Consider the following 21528-nt stretch of genomic DNA (forward strand, 5'->3'; position numbering starts at 1 on the left):
TGTATTTCAGATTAATTAAACTAAATTTAATATAATTTAGACTGTTAAGTTATTAGTTTAATTAATAATTTTAAATTCTGAGAAAAAGTTATAAATTGTCATGAAAAAACTTGCCAGCTTGCAAGAAGAATAAACTCATTAAATTTCAAGCATAAAGTATTTGTTTTGAGAAAAAATAGATCAATGGCAAGAAAAATGCTTATATAAAATACAGAAATCTAACAAGGTTTTTTTTTTTTTTTGAAAAATAACCATTTTCTGGAATAAAGGAATACGTTTATTTTCAATATTATGACTTAAAATAAAATTAAAATTATTTAAAAATAAAATATTATGTGTTCACTCTTGCATTAAATTCACGTTAACCTCACGATTTGTTGATTTTTTAAAAATTTTTATTACTGTGCTTTAATCCTTTACCATATACCTTTATATCAACCTAGGCTCATTCAAAAAACGTACTGCTATATACATTTCAGGAGAGTGCTAAATACATCCCAGGAGCTACATTTTTTGCAGCTTTTGTTTTCGCAAATCTGTGTCCACTGTACGCTTTTTGAGATCTTAAATTTCCGCACCATTCAGCCTGCTGTTCTCGCATAAATCTACCAGAGTCCGCTATCGACTGACTGACTGATGCATCGTCTGACCCACCCTCTTCCTTCCCTAAACCCAACCAATAGTGTTTTCAAAAGCAATCCGGAAAAAGAATAGCCCTCGTCTGATTTTTACCACGTTTTTAGATTTTACCACATTCTTACCAAGTAATTTGCTTGTTTATTTTTTATTTTTTGGCTTATGTTTTTTTCTTACCCGCTTTCTGGAACCGTTCTACAATGCTTTCTGGAACGTTCTAAAACCGTTTTACAATGTAAAAGTGCTATAGAAATAAAGATGAATTAAATTGAATAAAAAATAACTAAATAACTAACTAACCAACTAACTAACTAACTAACTAACTAACTAACTAACTAACTAACTAACTAACTAACTAAAAAAATGAATATCTAACTAACTAACTAACTAAATAAATAAATAAATAAACACTGACACAAGTTTCAAAATATAATCTTCAATGGTTCATTGAATAGGAATGCAACGTATGTGTAACCATACAGCAGATACTAAAGCTATCCTAAAAAAATAAAAATAATACTTCCAGGAAGCTCAGATCTTTGCAGCACAGTCCCATTTCCCAGCTGAACGTGTTCCCTCTTTCCCTTTACTTTGCTGTGAACACAATGCATTTTTAATGCCACTCACTGTTTTACTCGGTTTCCTGCAGGTCACATCAGGTGATGGTTTTAAGAGAGAACAGCAGGTTGTCATCTGGCGAAGGACATCCAGGACACGAGCACGTCATTACCGCGGCTGGATGAAGAGTGCCATGTAAATGTTTAAAAATGATGGCAAAAAATGAGCCTATTCATCAAAACCTGACATGCCTTTCCTCTTATTATCAAGCCGCGTTCAGTCCACGCCAATCACTCGAGGACGCCAATTGAAATGTCTTTTGTCCTAATCAGGCTCATTTCAGATACAAACCAGAGGCGATTGGGTATTAACATTCATTTTCTCTCGGGCGTCCCGGTTTCAGAACGTAAATGTGTTAGATGTCTTGATTGAGTCAGAAAATGAATTTTCATCTGGCTGACGTGTATTTTTTTTTCTTCTTTTCCCATCTTCCCTTGTTCAATCACACTCGTAACTAGCTGAAGACATCATCTTGAGTGATATGGATTGATATGAGTGAGTGACTGTTACACACCGGGGTTTTTCAAGGTCAACGTGCTCATTTTCTCCATATCAGACCCAACTGAATAATAGACGCCACGCATGAGCTGTACGCCTGAAGCTATTGACCCAAGTAAATGTAGCGTTAAGGAGTTGAATTAGTGTGTTTGAATGGTTTGTTTCAATGAACGAGATCTAAAAGTGATTTGCGGATCCATTTGGGTCATATATAGCTCAATAGTATTCACATCTGGACTTCTGTGACACTAGCAGTACCGAAAGAAACCACAATCAGTGCAGATTCAGAATGTCTTCGCAGGTAGTTGTAGATATTTAACTGACTATATACTGGATCAGTTCAATAAGTTAAATTGAGGCTGCAAGCTTGTATTGCGGTCAGGCCATGCCCGTCTGCGGTTCCGAGAAGGACGATCACGCTGTCTTTGCAGTGAGTTTATTGGACCAGATTACCCGCTGCCTTTCACTACAAGTTGTCAATAAGAATAGTTTGATAATGTGATGTACACTGTACAAACTGACATTGCAACATATACATGAGTTACAGCTAGTGATGTGACGTTGTGCGCCGAGGCTTCGAAGCATGTATCAAAAAAACGATACATCTCGCAGTGAAGCAGTGTACCGGAGCTTGATTCGTTTTGCCATCATCACGTGATCAGTGACGTCCGAAGCTTCGTTTTCGCCTATACCCACGTGACTGCTTCAAATTTTGATTCAAAGGTTTAAACACCCTTATAGTAAAGTGTATAGCGAGAGATTAGGCGTCGATTACATACATTTGTACTGTTTCAAAGCACTGCACCAGTCCCACACACCAGTAATTAAACTAAAATACAATAGTAATTTTTAGTAAAAAGGTTTTGAACCATACTAAAGTGTATTAGCGTATTTTTTTTACAACTATCTTTAAAGAAAGCCACCGCATATCGTAGTATTGTCTTTAACAGAGACCATCTGGCGAGCGCAACCTTATAGTATCAATCACATGTCGTCCTTCTAGAGCACTCACCTCCCACACAGGAATCGCTGGTTTGATCCCCGCTTGGAGCAGGGCTAATTGTATTATGATAAACTTTTGATTACCTTGGATTTTACAACAGTCATCAGTTGTGTAATGTAATATACCTTGTGTAAAAACTACAGTAATTGAGTAATTTGTTTATATTGCTGTTGTTGTATTACTACATGAATGAGTTGGTCAGTTGTGAACATTTGACATTATGGCAACACAGTGCTTTCCCACACTTTCACCTGGGGCCTCATGTATCAACGCTGCGTACGCACAAAAACTTTGCGTACGCCAAGTTTCACGCTCAGAATCGCTCACGTTTGGATTTACTAACAATGAACTGAACGTGGGAATGTGCGCAGGTTCACGGCAGCTTTCTGGCAGGCGTACGCACATTTTTTGTGCGTGTCTGTTTTATTTCCATTGGCGACTCCTAGAGGCAGTTGTGTTAAATTGCTCTCTACAAAGTGTCTGAGCCTTGCAATGGCAGCTGTATGAGACGGGTTCATCGATCTAGCAGGTAAATAAGATTTCCATACCATACAGTTGAGCAGCTAAACATTAAAGCACAATTTGCAGCGGTCGCCTGTTTTCCCAATGTAATCTGAGCGATCTACTGCACGCACATTGCTATAAAGGCACCATCTGAAGATGAATTTGCATGCGTGAATCAGAAACATTTCCATTCAATAAATGTGCAAATAAAATATGATGCACAAACTTATTGATGATTCCTACTTGTCTTTCTCGTGATAAATAGCAGGCAAAATCTGATATGTAGCGGGGGAAAAAACAAGAAATAGTTCATCAGACGCTGGATTCGAGCCGAGTTCATGCTCGAACGTGTCAAGACATGATGACATACGTCTTAGGAGCGCGCCACTGAGACTGTTGCGAGTGTTGCAACATTTTACAGATATAAACCACACTATTTCTTTTTTTGAATGCACTAAGTGCGATGTTCAGACCCAACTGTGTTAACCGCATCAGCTAAACTCTCCCACTCTATTTTTTTTCTTTTGTTGTTAATTCCGGAGAACAAACTTGCAAATAACACCGCTTTTCTCCTGTCTACCTCCGAAAGGAGCACCACCAATTCACATTCTGTTCAAAGTTTCTCTTCTTGCTTGCTTTTGCCTTTGCTTTTTCGTTGGGTTTTGCCATTAGCATAGTCATTAGCATATTCATACGGGGGAGGAGGCAGGGAGGGGTTTTGCGCTCGTGCATGTTGCGCTCAGTTTCACGTTCATTTAGATGTACAAAAGAATATGCGTGAGATTCGGTGTACGCAGTGTTTCATACATCTGAATTTTTTTCTGCGTACGCACATTTTCAGCTTTGTGCGTACGCAATGTTTTAGTAAGATTTCCACGCAAGTCTTCGTACATGAGGCCCCAGAAGAGGTCCTCATCGAGCTCTGATTTAGAAAGCTTCGAGTAACGAACCTTTTTCCGATACAATTGAGTCGGACGCTTCACTGGTTCAGAAAGCTTCATTTCACCATCACTAGTTACAGCTCCAACGTTTAAAAAAAAACAACACAGGTCAACTAAAGAAAATTAACATTAAAATGGTTTATATACAGTATAGCGAGGCAGAGGGAAAACACAAACACAGTTGAGTTGCGTTACAAACAAGTCCCCGGAGGATGCTTTATTTACAAGTGAAATACATGAAATTATGGTGCTCTTCTTGATGTGCGTGCTCGAGTGCTCCGGGGAGGAGGTGAAGGATGGTGAGAGTTCAGTTGCTGGATCGTTCACGAGCTGGAGTCTGCTGTAGGAGAGACATAAGCATTCGCGCAGACAGTCATGTGTAAATGAAGCTCGCCTTCCTCCTGTGTGGGGCTGGCTTATATCTCTCCCTGGCTGATGAGGTCCAGCTGTGAGCGATCCGGTGCTGATGAGGTTCCAGCTGGGGTGAATTTGTAACCAGGGCGACGTGGCATCAGTGTGCTCGCTACAATATATATATTTGTTTCAACATTGGTCGGACTAAATGAACACTGTGTGAATAAAAATTTCTTGTTTTGGTCATAAAACAGGGTTGCTGCTATCAGACACGGTTGTGGCTGGAAGTTAACAATAATTTTTTGTATTATTAATTAAATTTCCCATTTATTGTATTTTATTAACGTCTACCCCAACCCTAAACCCAACCATCACGTATATATAACCATGTGTGTATATATATATATATATATAATTGTGCATGATTAAGTCTAGTAACACAATGTTTTAGAAAGCCAAGATTAGGGTCTCATGAATTATGATTTTATGCGACTTTTTTTTAAATAGAATTTTCTTTTGTACAATTTCAAACAAGTTTCCTGGCTTTTTAGTCTGCAACTATATTGGTCCATTATTGTATCTTCGTCTTTTTCTTTGCTCTAATGTATGTCCTGATATTGTTGTGTTTATGTTTAGATTTTTTTTATAAATGTTCAGTAGTGTACAGCACTTTGGTCTAGGTCAAAACAAAAATTCTAATTCTAATGCTGCTTATAATGCAACATAGTTAGATTTGATTAAAGACTCATTTGACTGTCATCTAATCCCTGATATTGGCAAGTTGTAAGGAAAAGGCTAAATCAGGTACTCTTTTAGGATGAGTGAGCAGGAGGCAACCAGACTATTTGAGTATTAGTTAACCCTGCAGAGTGACGACATACTGTCCGTGAGAAGACACGCAAACTCGGGGCGTGAAACTCTGAGCGGCGTTTGGTCCCGAATGAATGTATAACTGAAGACTGTGGGAACAGATATAGATCAAAACTCTAAACTGAGTCATAAATGATGAACGTGATCCATTCTTACAATTAGAAATACAGTCTAAGTTTGACAGTCACTTAAAATTGGAGTCACATTAAATCCAGAGCTGGAAAACAAATATAAATAAATTCTAATAAATAACACAATTCTCTTCAGAAGCACTAGAAAGGGCTTACAAACATTTAACCTTCGACCATGCTGTTAGTTTCATCATTGGGCTCATAGATGGACTTCTTCAACTTTAAAAACTTATTAGAGTACAACACTAAAGGAACATGTTAAAAAAACAGCTAGTGTAGGACATAACAAATGTAGGGTGTAACATAAAAATCAATGTAAGACACAAATGTCTCAAAAGATCAATGTCATTGGGGCCTGATCTTGACACAACACACACTCTGAACGTTCATGTCGACACCTCCAGACATCAGCTATTGATTCCCGTCTGTGTCTTGTCATCCTTGTTTCTCTGTAGGACACTTTTCTGGGAACATTTGTCTTATTCATGAGAAGGACCCTCCGTTCAATCTTAAAGCTGGGTCCCTATGTTCCTCATTTCTGACCTACAGAAACTGCTGACCCATGCAGAAATTTGGAAACAGATGCTTCTCTTTGCTCTCCTCTCCAGTGTACCTGCTGCCCGAGTCTGTTTCTTCTACCCCATCACCCTGGATCCTCTCTGATTTCCCAGGCATTGGGTCTGGACATCTGCTAACCTATTCCCAAGACTCCAGAATGCATCTGTGTGTCTGACGCTTTAGTCTTTAGTTAAAGTAACCTTCAGCTGCACGAAGTCAAGTTCTGGGCACTCGCTGTTCAGCGTCAGTAGTTAAAAGGGTCTTCTTTTTTTTTTTTTTTGCTTTCTAGGTCTGTCTCCTTTTTTTGTTGCGTAATATTTCAGCATTAAAAAAAGATCTGAAAAGTTGGAAAGCACAAAGTCACTCCAGCAGGAGTTACTCTCTACCGTATACCAGTAACAACTGTTCTTCAAAAGCCTCCATTGTAGTCCTGATTGGCTTCCAAGAACGTGGACGTAACAATATCAAAAGAAGTGAAGCCTGCATGTGTTGCATTAGTAGCATATTTTCCAATGGTTTAACTCTATATTTATAAAAGATTATTCTAAAATCTTATTTTTTTTCTTAATTGTTCTTTTACAGTTTTTCCCCAGTGTTCACAGATATAAACAAAGTTATACATGGTACATTAATGTACTTCAAAAGAAAAAGTAAATCTGTTGTTACTTAATATTATTGGTAACACTTTGCAATAAGGTTCATTAGTTAACGCATTTACTAACATTAACTGATCATGAACAACACATGTAGAGCATTTATTAATAATTGAACATTTACTAATGCATTATTAACATTCAAGTCCATGCTTGTTAACATTAGTTAATGCACCAAGAGTTAACATGAACTAACAATGAACAACTGTATTTTCATTAACTAACGTTAACTAACATGAACAAATACAGTAGTAAATGTACTTTTCATTGTTTGTTCATCTTAGTAAATGAATTAATTAACATTAACTAATGAACTTTATTGTAAAGTGTAACCATATTATTCATTTTGCCTTCGCCTTAGTTCCTTATATATCAGTGGTCACTGGTGGTGGAATGAACTGGCAACTATTCCAGCATATGTTTTACACAGCAGACGCTGTTTACCTAATTCACCTAAAGCGCACATCTTTGGACTGTGGAGGAAACCCAGGTGAACATGGGAAAACCATTCCAAACGGAATGCCAACTGGCTCAGCCGGGACTCGAACCAGCGACCCTCCTTCTGTGAGGCGACAGTGCCAACCACTGAGCCATCCACTACTTAATATTAAGTTGACCTAATTTTATGCCGACAGTTAAATTAATATTTTTAAGGCAGCAGTTTTACTAACTCACATTCAACTAAACACGCTAAAAGCAACGAGTTTACCTACTTTTTAAAAAGTTGACTAGTCACCTAATCGCTTTACAAGCAATGGTTTTACTCACTTTTTAAAGTAAAGCCAACTGACTATTTTAAATGCAATGTGTTACTCACGTTTGCAAAGTAAAGCCAACTGACCACTGTAAATGCAATAAGTTTACGTTTTTTTTTTTTAAGGTGAAGCCAACTATCAACTTTAAATGCATTTGGTTTACTTACTTTTTAAATTATGCCAACTAACCACTTTAAATAAAATGCTTTTATGCAAGTTTTAGAGTAAAGCCAACAAACTACTTTAAATGCAATAGGTTTACTTTTTTTTTTTTTTTAAAGTGAAGCCAACTAACAACTTGAAATGCAACAAGTTTACTTACTTTTTTAAAGTGAAGCCAACTAACCACTTTAAGTGCAATGGTTTACTCACTTTTTTAAGTAAAGCCAACTGACCACTTTAAATGCAATAGGTTTACTTACTTTTTAAAGGTAAAGCAAACTAACAACTTTAAATGTGACACCTTTACTTCCTTTTTAAAAGTAAAGCCAACTAACCACTTTAAGTGCAATGGTTTACTCACTTTTTTAAGTAAGGCCAACTGACCACTGTAAATGCAATAGGTTTACTTATTTTTTTAAAGTGAAGTCAACCAACAACTTTAAATGCAACAAGTTTACTTACTTTTTTAAGGTAAAGCCAACTATAAACTTTGAATGCAAAGGGTTTACTTACTTTTTTAAAGTAAAGCCAACTAACCACTTTAAATGCAATTGTTTACTCACTTTGCCAACTAGCCACTTTAAATGCAATGGATTACTCACTTTTATTTAAGTAAAGCCAACTGACCACTTTAAATGCAATAGGTTTACTTATTTTTGTAAAGTGAAGCCAACAAACCACTTTAAATGCAATGGCTTACTCACTTTTGTAAAGTAAAGCCAACCCCCCACTTTAAATGCTATGGGTTACACTCTTTTTAAACAATGTCAGCTACTCATTTTAAAAGCAAATGGTTTACTCACTCTTTAAATAAAGTCAACTGATAGCTTTAAAAGCAACGAGTTTATTCAGATTTTAAAAAGTAAAGTCAACTAAAGCAGGTCGCACACCAGAAGCGTTGCTCGGCGCCGCGACACGGTGCGCACATTTTTTAAAGTATCACACACTAGACGCGCACATTCGAATGATATTTAACATGAAACTAATCAGATGGCGCTCTGTGGCGCGGCTGAAAAATGAACTGCGTCCCGAGCCATGGCCGGGCGCCGCCGACAGCCGCCGACTTGCGACGAGCGGCGCTTCTGGTGTGCGACCTGCTTAATGCTTTAAAAGCAATGGGTTTACACACTTTTTTTGAGTAAATCAACAGATCACTTTAAAAGCATTGATTTTTATCACTTTTTAAAAGTGTCAAAAGTAATGAAGCTCTTGTGGAAAGGAGTGTGGAGAGCACCAGCCTATTTGCATAAAAACAGAAAAAACTTCAGTTTAAAAAGTGCCATTTAAAGCATGGTTTAATAAACAAATCACACATTATCACAGACAGATTTAGAGGATACCCAAAATATATATCTTCTAAGATATATCTTCTGTATATCTTCGCTCTTAAAAATATTGGGTTAATTGAACCCAATTTTTGGGGAAAACATGGACAAAACCAACAACCGTTAATTACTTTAATTCAATTTATAGGACTAAATTTAAACCAAAAATTAGGTATATCTATAATTTTACCCAAATTGGGTTTAAATAACCCAACGTGTTTGTGTGCAAGTGTAACTTCAGATAATCATAACTACACTTTGTGAAGTTTTATAAACTAATTTTGAGAGGAGCACGTGATAGAATGGATCGTGGCTGGTCTCTCATCCACAATCATCAATAATTTATAATAATAAGCATCAATTTGCACCCTACTTCCCTCATCTTCATTTTTGAAGAATCCCCCTCTCTATTCCATCTCTCCCTTTTCCTCCATTACCAGGGGGAGCTATTGAGACCTACCCGATTTCAGACCCCCTTTTTCATGCTAATGGTCTATTTCAACTGACTGGTACAGTAGTATGGGTCACCTTTATCAGGCTTGCGTTTCCACTGCCAAAAGGTTACCAATAGTACGATAGAAAGTTTCAGACGACGTCATTCTTGCTCGAGAAAATGTCAAAATAAAACTGTCATTCACATATGAGAAGCACTTCTGAAAAAAACAGATGCTTTATACACATAAATGCTTGCGTATAACTGTTTAATACTAACCTTTCTATAAACATGATTTGATTATAACTGCATATCAATGATAGAGTGAAAAAGCCTACTGCAACGACTGTGATTATATAAAATAAATAAATGCAGCATTTATGAACACACAAAGCCCCATACAGTCTCCATTATGTTACCAGTTACACACAAACTACACCCAACATACATTTAGACCTTATTTGGCTTCAAAAACAACACACAACATATAGCACACAGTCAGTGCAAACCTCTCATCTGTGTCTTTAATCTTTACCCGCACATATAACCTCTGTTAGAGAGTAATTCCATCATTCTGAGTTCATAATAGTTCAAAAGGTGATGGTAATAGTTAAACATTTCAGTTTGTTCCATGTTTTAGGTTGCTGAAACAATCATTTGCTCCTTGTTTTGTCAGGCTTCTCTTTGTTTTTACGCATCACTCTCCCGTTTGTCCGTTTCTGAAAGGATCAGATGTCAGTAGCTCTTCAATAAACACGCGCACGTTATTATCATCAGCTTAAGAAGTTAGTTAATTCAAATACAGAAATGCGGCGAGCAAAACCGCTCGAGCTTTAGACGACCTTGTAAACAACTACGGGGCACAGAGTAGATTCTGCTCTTCTTCTTGGCTTTGTGTCTGCTCATTAAAATGACGACAATGTTTTTTTTTTTTTTTTTTTTTAAAGCTTGGGATGACCATGGCTCATTATTATATGTATATAGTATTACGGTGTAATATCTCGGCTGTGTTTTTAAAAACGGTGGTTCCCTTTTTTTCATTCTCTTTGATTGTTGCACGAGTGAGTGAGGTATCTCTGTCAACCAATAGCATTCAGCTGTGCATCTAGCTCTGCCTTTTAGTACCCTTTTGTTGTGCTAGGTACCCTCCCGAAATGGTACCCCAAAATTGGTACAGTACAGTTAATTTTTAGATACCTTCTGACAGTGGAAACGACCATAAAAGCGTACCGAACCACACCATACCGTACCACTCATTGGATTCATCCTTTGGCTCTATAATCTCTGAGCTCAAGGTTCTCTCCCAGGACAACATGCCAAACCTGCTATAAATACCAAACAATATCTAAGTGTGAACTTTTTAATACAACATTTATGATGTGAGCTTCACACAGGTGAGTGGGCTTGACAAACCACCTTTAGAAACACTCACTCTCTAGCACTCTTACTCTAGCACTAAATTCTCTGAGGACAAAAAAGTTACTTTGTATAATAATAATAATAATTCCTTACATTTATATATCGCTTTTCTAGACACTCAAAGCACTTTACACGATGGGGGGATCTCCTCATTCACCACCAGTGTGCAGCATCCACTTGGATGATGCGACGGCAGCCATATTGAGCCAGACTACACACCACACAACAGCCGATTGGTAGAGAGGGGACAGAGTGATGAAGCCAATTACGATATAGGGAGGGTTAGGAGGCCATGATGGACAGAGGCCAGTGAGCAAATTTGGCTAGGATGCCAGGGTTAAACCCCCACTCTTTTTCTAAGGACATCTTGGCATTTTTTAACGACCACAGAGAGTCAGGACCTCGGTTTAACGTCTAAGTAGTATAGAGTTACCTTCACTATACTGGGGTGTTAGGACCCACAAGACCACAAGTTGAGCGTCCCTGTTAGCCTCACTAACACCACTTCCGGCGGCAACCTAGCTTTGCCATGTGGTCTCCAATCCAGGTACTGACCTGGCGCAGCTTTGCTTAGCTTGCAGAGAGCTAGCTGCCAGCATTTGTATAACTTGCACTTCTTGTAAGTCACTTTGGACAAAAGCGTCTGCTAAATGACAATGTAAATGTTAAACATTATCATGTTAACTTACCCTAAATATCTAGCTAGAATCAACACAGAATTGCTAAAGCCTTCAATCACTTTTTGTTGCGCATTTACCTTCTCTCCCAACATTTCCCCCTCATCCTCCTCCGTCCTTTCGCAGGCATCTCTCCATCTTTATCCGTGAGGAATGAAAGTTTAATGGTCTCAGCTGCTGCCAGCTCACACCCCAGCTGTCGCCCCGCCGCAACAGGCCATCCTTAATCATTAAACCACCAGCGCTTCCATTTTGTCTCCTTTTTGCATGTCTTTGAAGTGAGTGAAGGTTTAGTTTAGGTGCCAGCACAAATCTCAGATCTGCGGCTGGATCTGCATGCACCTTCACATACAGCGCCAGGAGTCTGATGGCGACGTGCCGGACGTTTACTTTCTTCTCCCTATTTGTTCATTAGGAAGAAACCTGGTGCCGCAGCAGTATTCTGGCAGAAGGATAAATGGATCAGAGTGAAAATCCTGGAAAAGCATAACAGCTTACCGTTTTGTAGACGTTAACAAAAAGATAAACGCCAGATTCTACAATCTAATAACGTTCTGCTTAATCTTCTCCTGTCATGAAGCATTTCACAATTTGCATGAGACGTCTCAAAGGAATTGAAGATTTTTGGTTGTTGTTGTTGCCAGACACTACTGCAGTTTTTACTGTTAACATGTTAGCATGCAGGGGCAACGCAGTTACGCAGTAGGTAGTGTTGTCGCTTCACAGCAAGAAGGTCGCTGGTATGAGCCAAGGCTGGGTCAGTTGGCATTTCTGTGTGTAGTTTGCATGTTCTCCCTGCGTTTGCTTGGGTTTTCTCCGGGTGATCCGGTTTCCCCCAAAGTTTAAAGACATGTGGTACAGGTGAATAGGGTAGACTAAATTGTCCGTGGTGAATGAGTGTGTATGGATGCTTCTCAGAGACAGGTTGCAGCTGGAAGGGCATCCGCTGCGTAAAACATTTGCTGGATTGCTGGAAGCTGGAAGTTGGCGGTTCATTCCGCTGTGGCGACCCCGGATTAATAAAAGGACTAAACTGAAAAGAAAATAAATGAATGAATGATATTATTTTCTAAGAATTAGCCAAATAAACTGAATTAAAACCAAAATAATTTCTTGTAAAACATTATTAACATTAAAATGACGTATTTAATTTATCTACAATCTTTAAAAATCATTATTCGCAATGAAAACCCACATTATTATTTAATCCGTAAATAATAAACCAAGGTATTTTGAGGATGTGTTATTTATGAAGGAGATGATGTCAAATTACATGACAGGAAAATACTTAAATGGAGCATGATCATTAAATTAACATTTTATTTATTTATTTATTGATTGATTGATTTATTGATTTGTATATTTATTATTAGTGATGGGTCGTTCTTCAACAATTTGTTCATTTTGAATTAATCTTCAGTATAACTCGGGAACTACGAGTCCTCTCAGCGAGTGATTCGTACATCCACGCGTGCGCACATTTGTGCAGGTGGTATCGTTCATTTCAAGTATTTTGTGTTGTTCATCGCGGAAATAAAATTGAATCGTTTATCTCTCGAGTCCTTTTTTCGGGTCTGAGTCATTCGTTCATCACGGGCCAATCATATGCATTTAGAGCCGGAAAAAGTCTTGATCTGTTCACCTCTCAAAGTCTCAGTTTGACTCGTTCATCACGTGAAAGACAGAAGCCAATCGTATGCATTTAGAGCCGGAAAGAGATTTGATCCATTCAACTCTCGAGTCCTCAGGTTTGAGTCATTCTGTCACGTGATGAACGAACGACTCAAGAACCAAAAGACTTGAAAGGTAAATTATCATGACTCCTATCGGCTCAGACTGTATATTGGTTAAGATTATATGTGACTGTCAGTGTGACGTGAACAAACCACTGATATTTGAAGACATGAAGAGGTGAGCTGAGCAAAGATACAACAATATCTTCATAGACAAAAGAGCAGGTAAACATTGAATTATTATTTTCTCCTTCTTATAGTATACTATTTATGACTTATTTGTCGTGTGATCAACCTTTTGGGCTAGTTGTAGATGTGTTTAGAAGCAATTCGTAACATTTTAATAAAATTTTGGCAAATTGAACCAAATGAACGAAACGACTCGAAAAAAGATTTGTTCATCTCGATGAATAACACTCAAAGATCCGAGTCAGTAAAATGATCCGAACTTCCCATCACTATTTATTATTTTTATGCCATATCAGCAACATTGGCTATATTAATGACAAACCCTATACTGAGTATACAATAGATAACATGCAATCATATCAGTTTCTTAATAAACATTCATTGTACAAAAATCATGGCGGCACAGTGACTCAGTGGTTAGCACTGTCACCATAAAGCAAGAAATTCACTGTTGAGTCCCGGTTGGGTAAGTTGGCATTTATGTGTGGAGTTTGCATGTTCTCTTTATTTTGACGTGGGTTTCCTCTGGGTGCAAAGACATTAATTATAGGTGAATTGAGTGTGTGTGTGAACGTAAGAGTGTACGGGTGTATTCCAGTACTGGGTTGCGGCTGGAAGGGCATCCACTGCATAAAACATATGCTGGAATAGTTAACAGTTAATTTCGCTCTGACGACTCTTGATAACTAGGGAACTAAGCTGAAGAAAAATGAATAAATGAAAGAGTCATATACAAATTTTTTATGTAGTTTGTTTGTGTCGATTATACTCAAACATTTAAACCTGATCCATACAGCAGAAGTGGTTTGTCCTAATAAAAACAAGGTGTTAGCATGTTATTTTAAACTGCGCGTTCTTCATTTCTCGTTTAATGAAGTGTTTCATAAGACCTTTGAACATTCGTCATGATGTCCCACAGATAATGCTTAAATAAAGCTCTTTCTGGGGAACGACATTGACACATCTCCTCATTTACTCACATCTCGGTTGTTTAAAGTTGCACGTCGACCTCATGGGGTTACAGCTCCATCTGCCCAGCAGGCAATTGTGAAAAATCACAAGTTTTCTACACGTCTTGAACGCCCTGCTCTCCAAACCGAGGACGAGGTTGAAGATAAAACCACAAGCGATGGTAAATGGGCCAAGGATAAAGACAGAGATAAACTGGTATTTGATGACGAAGGCTCCAGATTCCTGCGGAGTCTCCTCTTCTTCAGCAGGTGGGCTATTTTAGACTCGGCCCATACTGTTTAGGCTATAAAACACTTCTGTGGAAGAATAAAAAAATAGCACACAGAGAGGCACAAAGTAAGTGAGTGGATAAACGGTGAGTAGCTGGATCATCTGATGAACCTTTACGGTCTTGTTAGTGTTAAAGTGCCATCATTGTATACACAGGATGCTTTTGATGGTTGCTATTATGTTATAAAGTTTTTAGGTAATGCTTTCCTCAGTATTAGCTAATGTGTTTGGTTGATATTGTTATCCAGAAAGACTTGGACTTGGATGCTGGATTCAAGGTACAAGATATATTTTATCAGATCTTTAAATAAGCAAACCCATGGCCAATATAGGCTCATTCAGAAAATGTACCCCTATATACATTTTTGGAGAGGGTGAATTATGTGGCTAAAGGTACATATGGCTGCATTTTGTCTTTAAAACAGATGATACGGTGCAGTATGACTCTGTTCCTTTCCATGGTACCAGCTGACCGCTTACCTCCGAATGGACGGCTTCCCTGCTGTTACCAGTTTGTCTACTTAGCTCACCATGTACATCGGCAGACTTAAGACGCACACGATGATGGGAGGAATGACATAGAACAGTTCCAGAAAGCCTGCAAGACAAAAACAGAAGCCAAAATATTACAATAAACAAGGAAATAACAGGGTGAGAATATGGTAAAATCTGAAAATGTGGTAAAAATCAGGGGGCCAGGAGGGCTTTTCTATTTCTGCATAGCTTTTTAAAACACTGTTAGTTGGGTTTAGGGAAGGGTGTAGGCAGGTCAACGCTTTTGAAAACACTATTGGTTGGGTTTAGGGAAGGAGGAGGGTGGGTCAATCGACAGCAGCCCTGCTGGATTTACCCAAGAACAGCAGGCCCGAATGGCACTCACGAAAGAAATTTTAAATCTCAAAAATCACAAACAGTGCCCTCTGGTGGATTTCAGAAAACAAAAACTGCAAAAACTGCAAAAAAAAAAAAAAGCAAAAAAAAAAACTAGCTCCTGGGACTTTTCTTTGCTTTTCAGACATGTATATAGTAAATTTTTAGAATGAGCCTGGGTTGCCCATGGCATGCTCAACTAGTGTCAAGAATTTAATCTAGATATTGTAAACAAGTTGGTAACACTTTAGTTTAAGTACAAATTCCCACTATTAACTAGTGGATTATTACGTGCCTGTTATATTGACTATTTATTAGAACTTATTTAACACTCTCCAGAAATGTTTGTAGGGGTAGGTATTCAAAAAAAAAAAAAAAAAAGCCTGCGTTGGGAATTATAATTGATCTTTTCTCTAACCATTCTTTTTGAGAAATCACAGTAGATCAGCAGTTTCTGAAATACCAAGTTTGAATTCGACAAACACATAAATCATCTTCTTTATTTCATGAACATCTTGACCATATGGTTGCCACCATATGATTGACGGATTTGATACGTGCGATATTTCTTATGACATGTGTGCGCTACTTATTTATGTAGGTGTATATATAAAAGTCTGCCAGGTTTCTGAGCATCTGTTTCCTCAATAAATGCTATTTCAAGTGTTGTAGGAGATGAAAGGTTAATTACTAAGGAAGCACAAAGTTCTTTCAGAAAGATTGACGTGACCACATTTCTTGCTCACGGCTCATGAGCTCGTCTCAAAGACAAAACCTCTCTCATGACTTTACTGGAGTTCTAGAAGTTCACGGTACACTCAAACACACATGCATGCACACATAATCACACATTCACGTACATGATTTTAAAGATCTAATTGAATGAAGATGACTGTGCTGTGATTACCTTCTCTGGGGAGATGTGGAGTCTGTAGTTGATTTTCCTCCAGAACAGATGCTGGAAGATCTGCTTCTCTGTTTGTCTGTCTGTCTCTGAACTCCCTCGTCTTTCACAGCTTCGGTCATGGAGATGTGAACCTGTCGTTTGCACTTACTCTTGAAAAAAAGAGAAGACAAAAACTGACATTTGCTACAGTTGCTGAGTATCTGTGGCAGACAGTGCATTATAAGGAGACAATAACTGTTTGCCAGCTGCCAGTTTAGAGCTTTCAGAAATAAATGCAGAGTGCTGTAATGTGGAAAACGGCAGACAGGGAAAGAATATGTCAAATATGTGTCAAAAGAGAGAAAGAAAGTAAAAAAAGAAAGCGTACACTAGTTATGAATGTCCATCAATGGAGAAAAATAGTTTTGTTAAGAAAAAAGTCAATATTATGCTTTAAAGAGTGTTATTAAAAACAAATTAAGCACTGCTTTGTTTTATAATGAATGAATGAATCTATCAATTAATTAACGTATGAATGAATAAATAAATAAATAAATAAGATTTAATTTCCCAGAAATTTATTTAGAATAAAAATTAAATAGGCAGTTTATTCCGCTGTGGCAACCCAAGATTAATAAAGGGACTAAGCCAAAAAGAAAATGAATGAATGAATAATAATAATAATAATAATAATAATAATAATAGCAATAATACAAATATTAATCATTATAATAATTTTAAAAATAGAAATAATAATAGTAATAATAATAATAATAATAATAATAATAATTTGCCTGTTGGTGACCACTATTCTAAATTATCTGTATGTATCTGTTTACCCCTGTTTTGACCGTTGCCTACCTGACTAATCTTAAAAATAAACTGCACGTGGATCCACAACCCCATGTCCAGCATCTAATAGTAGTAAACTACAAATAATAATAATGAAATTAATAATAATAATAATAATAATAATAGTAGTTGTAGTAGTATTAATACAAATAATAATCATAATAAGAATTGCAAAAATATAAATTATAATAATAGTAGTACTAATTATACAAATAATAACAATGATACAAATGATGATGATAATAATAATAATAATAATAATAATAGTAAAAATACAAATAATAATAATAATAATAATAATAATTTTATGAATAAATAAAAAATATTAATATTAAAAAATAATAAATAAATACTTTAATAATAATTGTAAAAATAAAAATAAAATAAAAATATACAAATAACAACAATAACACAATTAATATTATCAGTAGTAGTAGTGATAGTGATAGTAGTAGTAGTTGTCGTTGTAGTAGCAGCAGTATTAGTAGTATTTTGAGAGGGGTTTGGATGCAGATCTGGTGCAGTGCAATCTGAGCTGCATCCAATGCTTTGTAATGTGCTCACCCAACCCCACCCATCACAGTGACATCACTCACTCCATTGAGTGCATTGTGTCTGACAACGCATCGCTGAGTGATGCAATCTCAGCTTGCATCATAAAGGCTGCATCCAGATACTATTGAGTATTTTAAATAAGCAAACTGCAAAAAACGTTGCGCCATTCTGAACATCTGAATGCTGTTTGATCTAATTACATTCCCCATGAAGCGCACCGTCTTGTAAAATGCACTTACTGAATGCACCTCAAGTCTTTGGCTAACAAAAATGGCTGTCAGACGAATAAATGCACATATAAATGAAAGTGCACTTTAGATAAAAGCATGTGCTCGGTGACCGCACACTAGCAATAATAATTACAAAACAATAACTAACACTATCAGTGTAAGTGGCTGGTCTAAAGATGAATCTGCTGTCGAACTGTCCATTTCATAGTGAGCACAAGCGGATTTATTGTGCCGTCGGTTCAGATTCAGACACCTGTTTCTGTCAGAGCTCAATCTACAAGACGGAGCACTCTTCATTTTCAAGCTGCTTGATCTCTGCAAGCTTTCATGTCTGAAGGAACTAAACTCTTTTGACTCACAGCTAAAAAACAACAACAACAACAACAATACCACACACACATACTTTTTAGGGTTTTAAAGTGTTGTTCTTGCTGCTTTTCAGATGCATTTTTTCAAAAAGACACTAGTCTGTATTGATTTATATCTGATTGATTCACAGCTTTACAGGTGAGAGAGGAAGCTTTGTTTCTGATTTACTTGCACTGACCAGCGATCAGTTTGTCAGTTGGTTTGCTACTCTTATGAATGAAGGAACGTTTCATTGTGGTTTATAGACCTTTTTCTTGGAACGCAAAATTACCCATTATGCTTTGCGTGTATGCACAAGGAGAATGCGAAGAACTTCCGGTCGGCAGCTGATGCGTGTAAACAGTCACATTTGGACAGCCTTGAAACGATAGTTTTAATCTATTTAACCTGCTTTTATCCTCTTTGAACTAATACTGTTGTCCATCAGCACCCTCTTCTAGACTGATCATTTAAAGAAATGTGGTCTAATAGGATGGAAACCAGCTGCTTTGAGGCGTTTTCCCCTCGTTGTCAGACGGCATCTTCTGCAGTTTAAATGAAGCCTCGTCATCGCTAAAGTCAACATTTTCTCTTTATTTCAAATAACCAGCCCAAACAAATGTAATTCACCAAAATGTTTGACACACACACGTAGCCTGTACTGTGCCACTGACACACTGATTTAATAACTGTGACAAAGTGAAAATATAGGCTTGTGTCATTTTGAAATGACAGAAAAACACAAACCCTGGTAAAAACAACACACTTAATAAAACACAAACAGCTCGCGATTAGAATGAACAGCAAATCAGCCAGCAGAGGATCAATAACAGACTTTTATTGGTCATTTTTGTAAATTGCACGACTTTCATACCTGTTAAGTTTCATGCCAGTACTCTGGTTTGCTCTCTCTCTCTCACTCTGTGTGTGTGTGTGTGTGTGTGTGTGTTAAAGAGCCGCTGAGCTAACAGCTGACAGACCGGGAACGCACTCGCACACTGTATTTCTGACGGCAGACACGTGAACTAGGAGAACATTTTTCTCGTATTTCTGACGTGCTTGAACCACACGTGACAGATTATAACGGCTTTAACAGACACATTTCTAAGTTGTGTGTCACAAAAACACTCTGTTTTCCATTAAAAACGTTATTGAAATCCATTTTCGGAGCGCAAATGACCAGTTGTACACGCTGTAAACGGAAGTTTTTGGCATTCTACCGGAAGACGCTGGTCGCTATGGCACCCTCCATGCAGCAGCCATGAAAAAGGTCTATATGCTGAGGATCAGATGGAGGTCAGAGAATAAAGCATTATCACAAAGAGCAGTCTGGAATTCTGTGGTTCAGTTTAGTTTTGGCACAGTAGAGTTAACTGAACATAAAAGAGAGCCATTTTTGCCTATTTTTAATGAGATTTAAAATAAGGCCCAATACCAATTCTACCCCTTAGCCCTTCCCTTTACCCCTAGTTTTGTGCGTGCCTGTGAAGGGGTAATGGTGTCCCAATTCTCTTTAGCTTGAAGGCATAAGGCTAAGTGCAAGGGGTATACACCCCTTCAATTGAAGATTTTTAAGGACTACACTCAAAACCAAGGGGTAAGAAAAATTTCCCAGAATGCACCAGCCACAGCTGCAACCGGGTGTCACAGTCACATAAAAGACGAGGAACCCAATTGCAAGTGAAAAACAGTCTTTTAATGAAGATCTCACAACAACAGGTAATTAGGTGAGTAGCTGGAGTGATACTTGCAGGAGGAATAAACAGAACAGAGCTGGATCGGCAGCGGTGATTAAATCTTCATGATAAACGTCAACAGAGAGGATCAAACATTCATCTTCGATGAAAACAGGAAGCATCGAGAAGCAGCAACAAATGAATGGGTTAAGGTTAAGCCAAAGTGGGACAGGAACGCTGAACACTTATAGGAGTGGTAATGCGCTGCACCTGTAGCGCTCATTATCAGCTGAGCGGTGCTAAGCAACGATACCGGGGTCCGTTCTTCGTACCTCGCTTAAATGATCTAAGATGATTTTGCAGATCCTGGATCTTTTAACTGCAATAACTACAGCAGTTGTGATCGTCTGATATCATATGAAGCAAGAGATGGCGATGACATATGATGACGTGTGCAGGTGCTGTTGTGGTGTCCCAATTCTTAGGGGTAAATATTGAAGCCTTTCCCCTTAACCCTCAGTTGTAAGGGCCAAGGGGAAGGGGTAGGGGTACAAAAATAGAATTGGGTTTGGGCCTAAGTCTCTGCTGTCCCTAGAGTGTATGTGCATCTCAGAATACCACACAAATGTGGTTTAATAATGTTTTGGTTGGTGGTTTAATAATGTTTTATAACTCTTTTTTTTTAACTGACCTTTTTTAAGCTTTGATCCTAATTGTGCCATTTTGGTTTTGGTGTCTTTGAATTTGAATGAGATTTTTCTGTGAGTGCTCAAAATTGTTGTGTGCGACCAGTTTTTACTGCAAAATGTTTACCACATGCGCGGATTCGGGAGACATTCACGCAGAGTTCATCTCTAAGCTCTTTGTCTGAACATGAAAAGCGAAACGCAGCGCTCAGGAATGGTTTAAAACAGTTGTCATGTCAACTTGCTGCAGTAAACAAATCCACGTCCGTACTGCTTGCCCCGCCTTCGCGCTCTTCTTATTGGCCCACCACTGCTCTAGCACTGAACGCGAATGATTGGTTAATATCAGCTGTCAATCACTCAGTGCCTTCTGGCTTCGGATGACAGAGAGCTACTGCCGCGAAAAACTGTAAAGCGCTGAAGATTAGAATGAAGATAACGCGGACAGATTTAGTTTTAGAAACCATCTAGTTACAAATAATGACATCTTACTAGTGATCATGTGCTGAATGTTTGTCCACCATCTACACTTTTCCAAGAGTAGAAAACTTCCAGTGGCTTCAAGTCGCTATGAAAAGTATTTGGTATGGAATTTTCAGGTAACTGTTTGCCACATCTAGCACGAGAGCTTCTGTTTAATTCTTCATATAATCGCCAGATGCTGTCCGCCGTGCAAGTGGCAGATATATGTCAAATTACACCACGTACACCATCGCAAACGGGC

The 21528-nt window shown here is 37.9% G+C and overlaps 1 long non-coding RNA gene across 1 annotated transcript; it reads right to left on the reverse strand.

The window, feature by feature from the left end:
* Positions 1-12528: 12528 nt before the first annotated feature.
* LOC147835499 (uncharacterized) lies at positions 12529-16676 on the reverse strand. Its single transcript, XR_015497432.1, has 4 exons — positions 16479-16676; positions 15182-15299; positions 14440-14727; positions 12529-12570 (listed from the first exon to the last, which is right to left on the reverse strand). It is a non-coding gene; the product is annotated as an uncharacterized LOC147835499 (long non-coding RNA).
* Positions 16677-21528: the final 4852 nt, after the last annotated feature.

This window comes from Danio rerio, chromosome 8 (assembly GCF_052040795.2).
Source record: "Danio rerio strain M-AB ecotype USA chromosome 8, GRCz13ab, whole genome shotgun sequence".
NCBI lineage: Eukaryota > Metazoa > Chordata > Actinopteri > Cypriniformes > Danionidae > Danio > Danio rerio.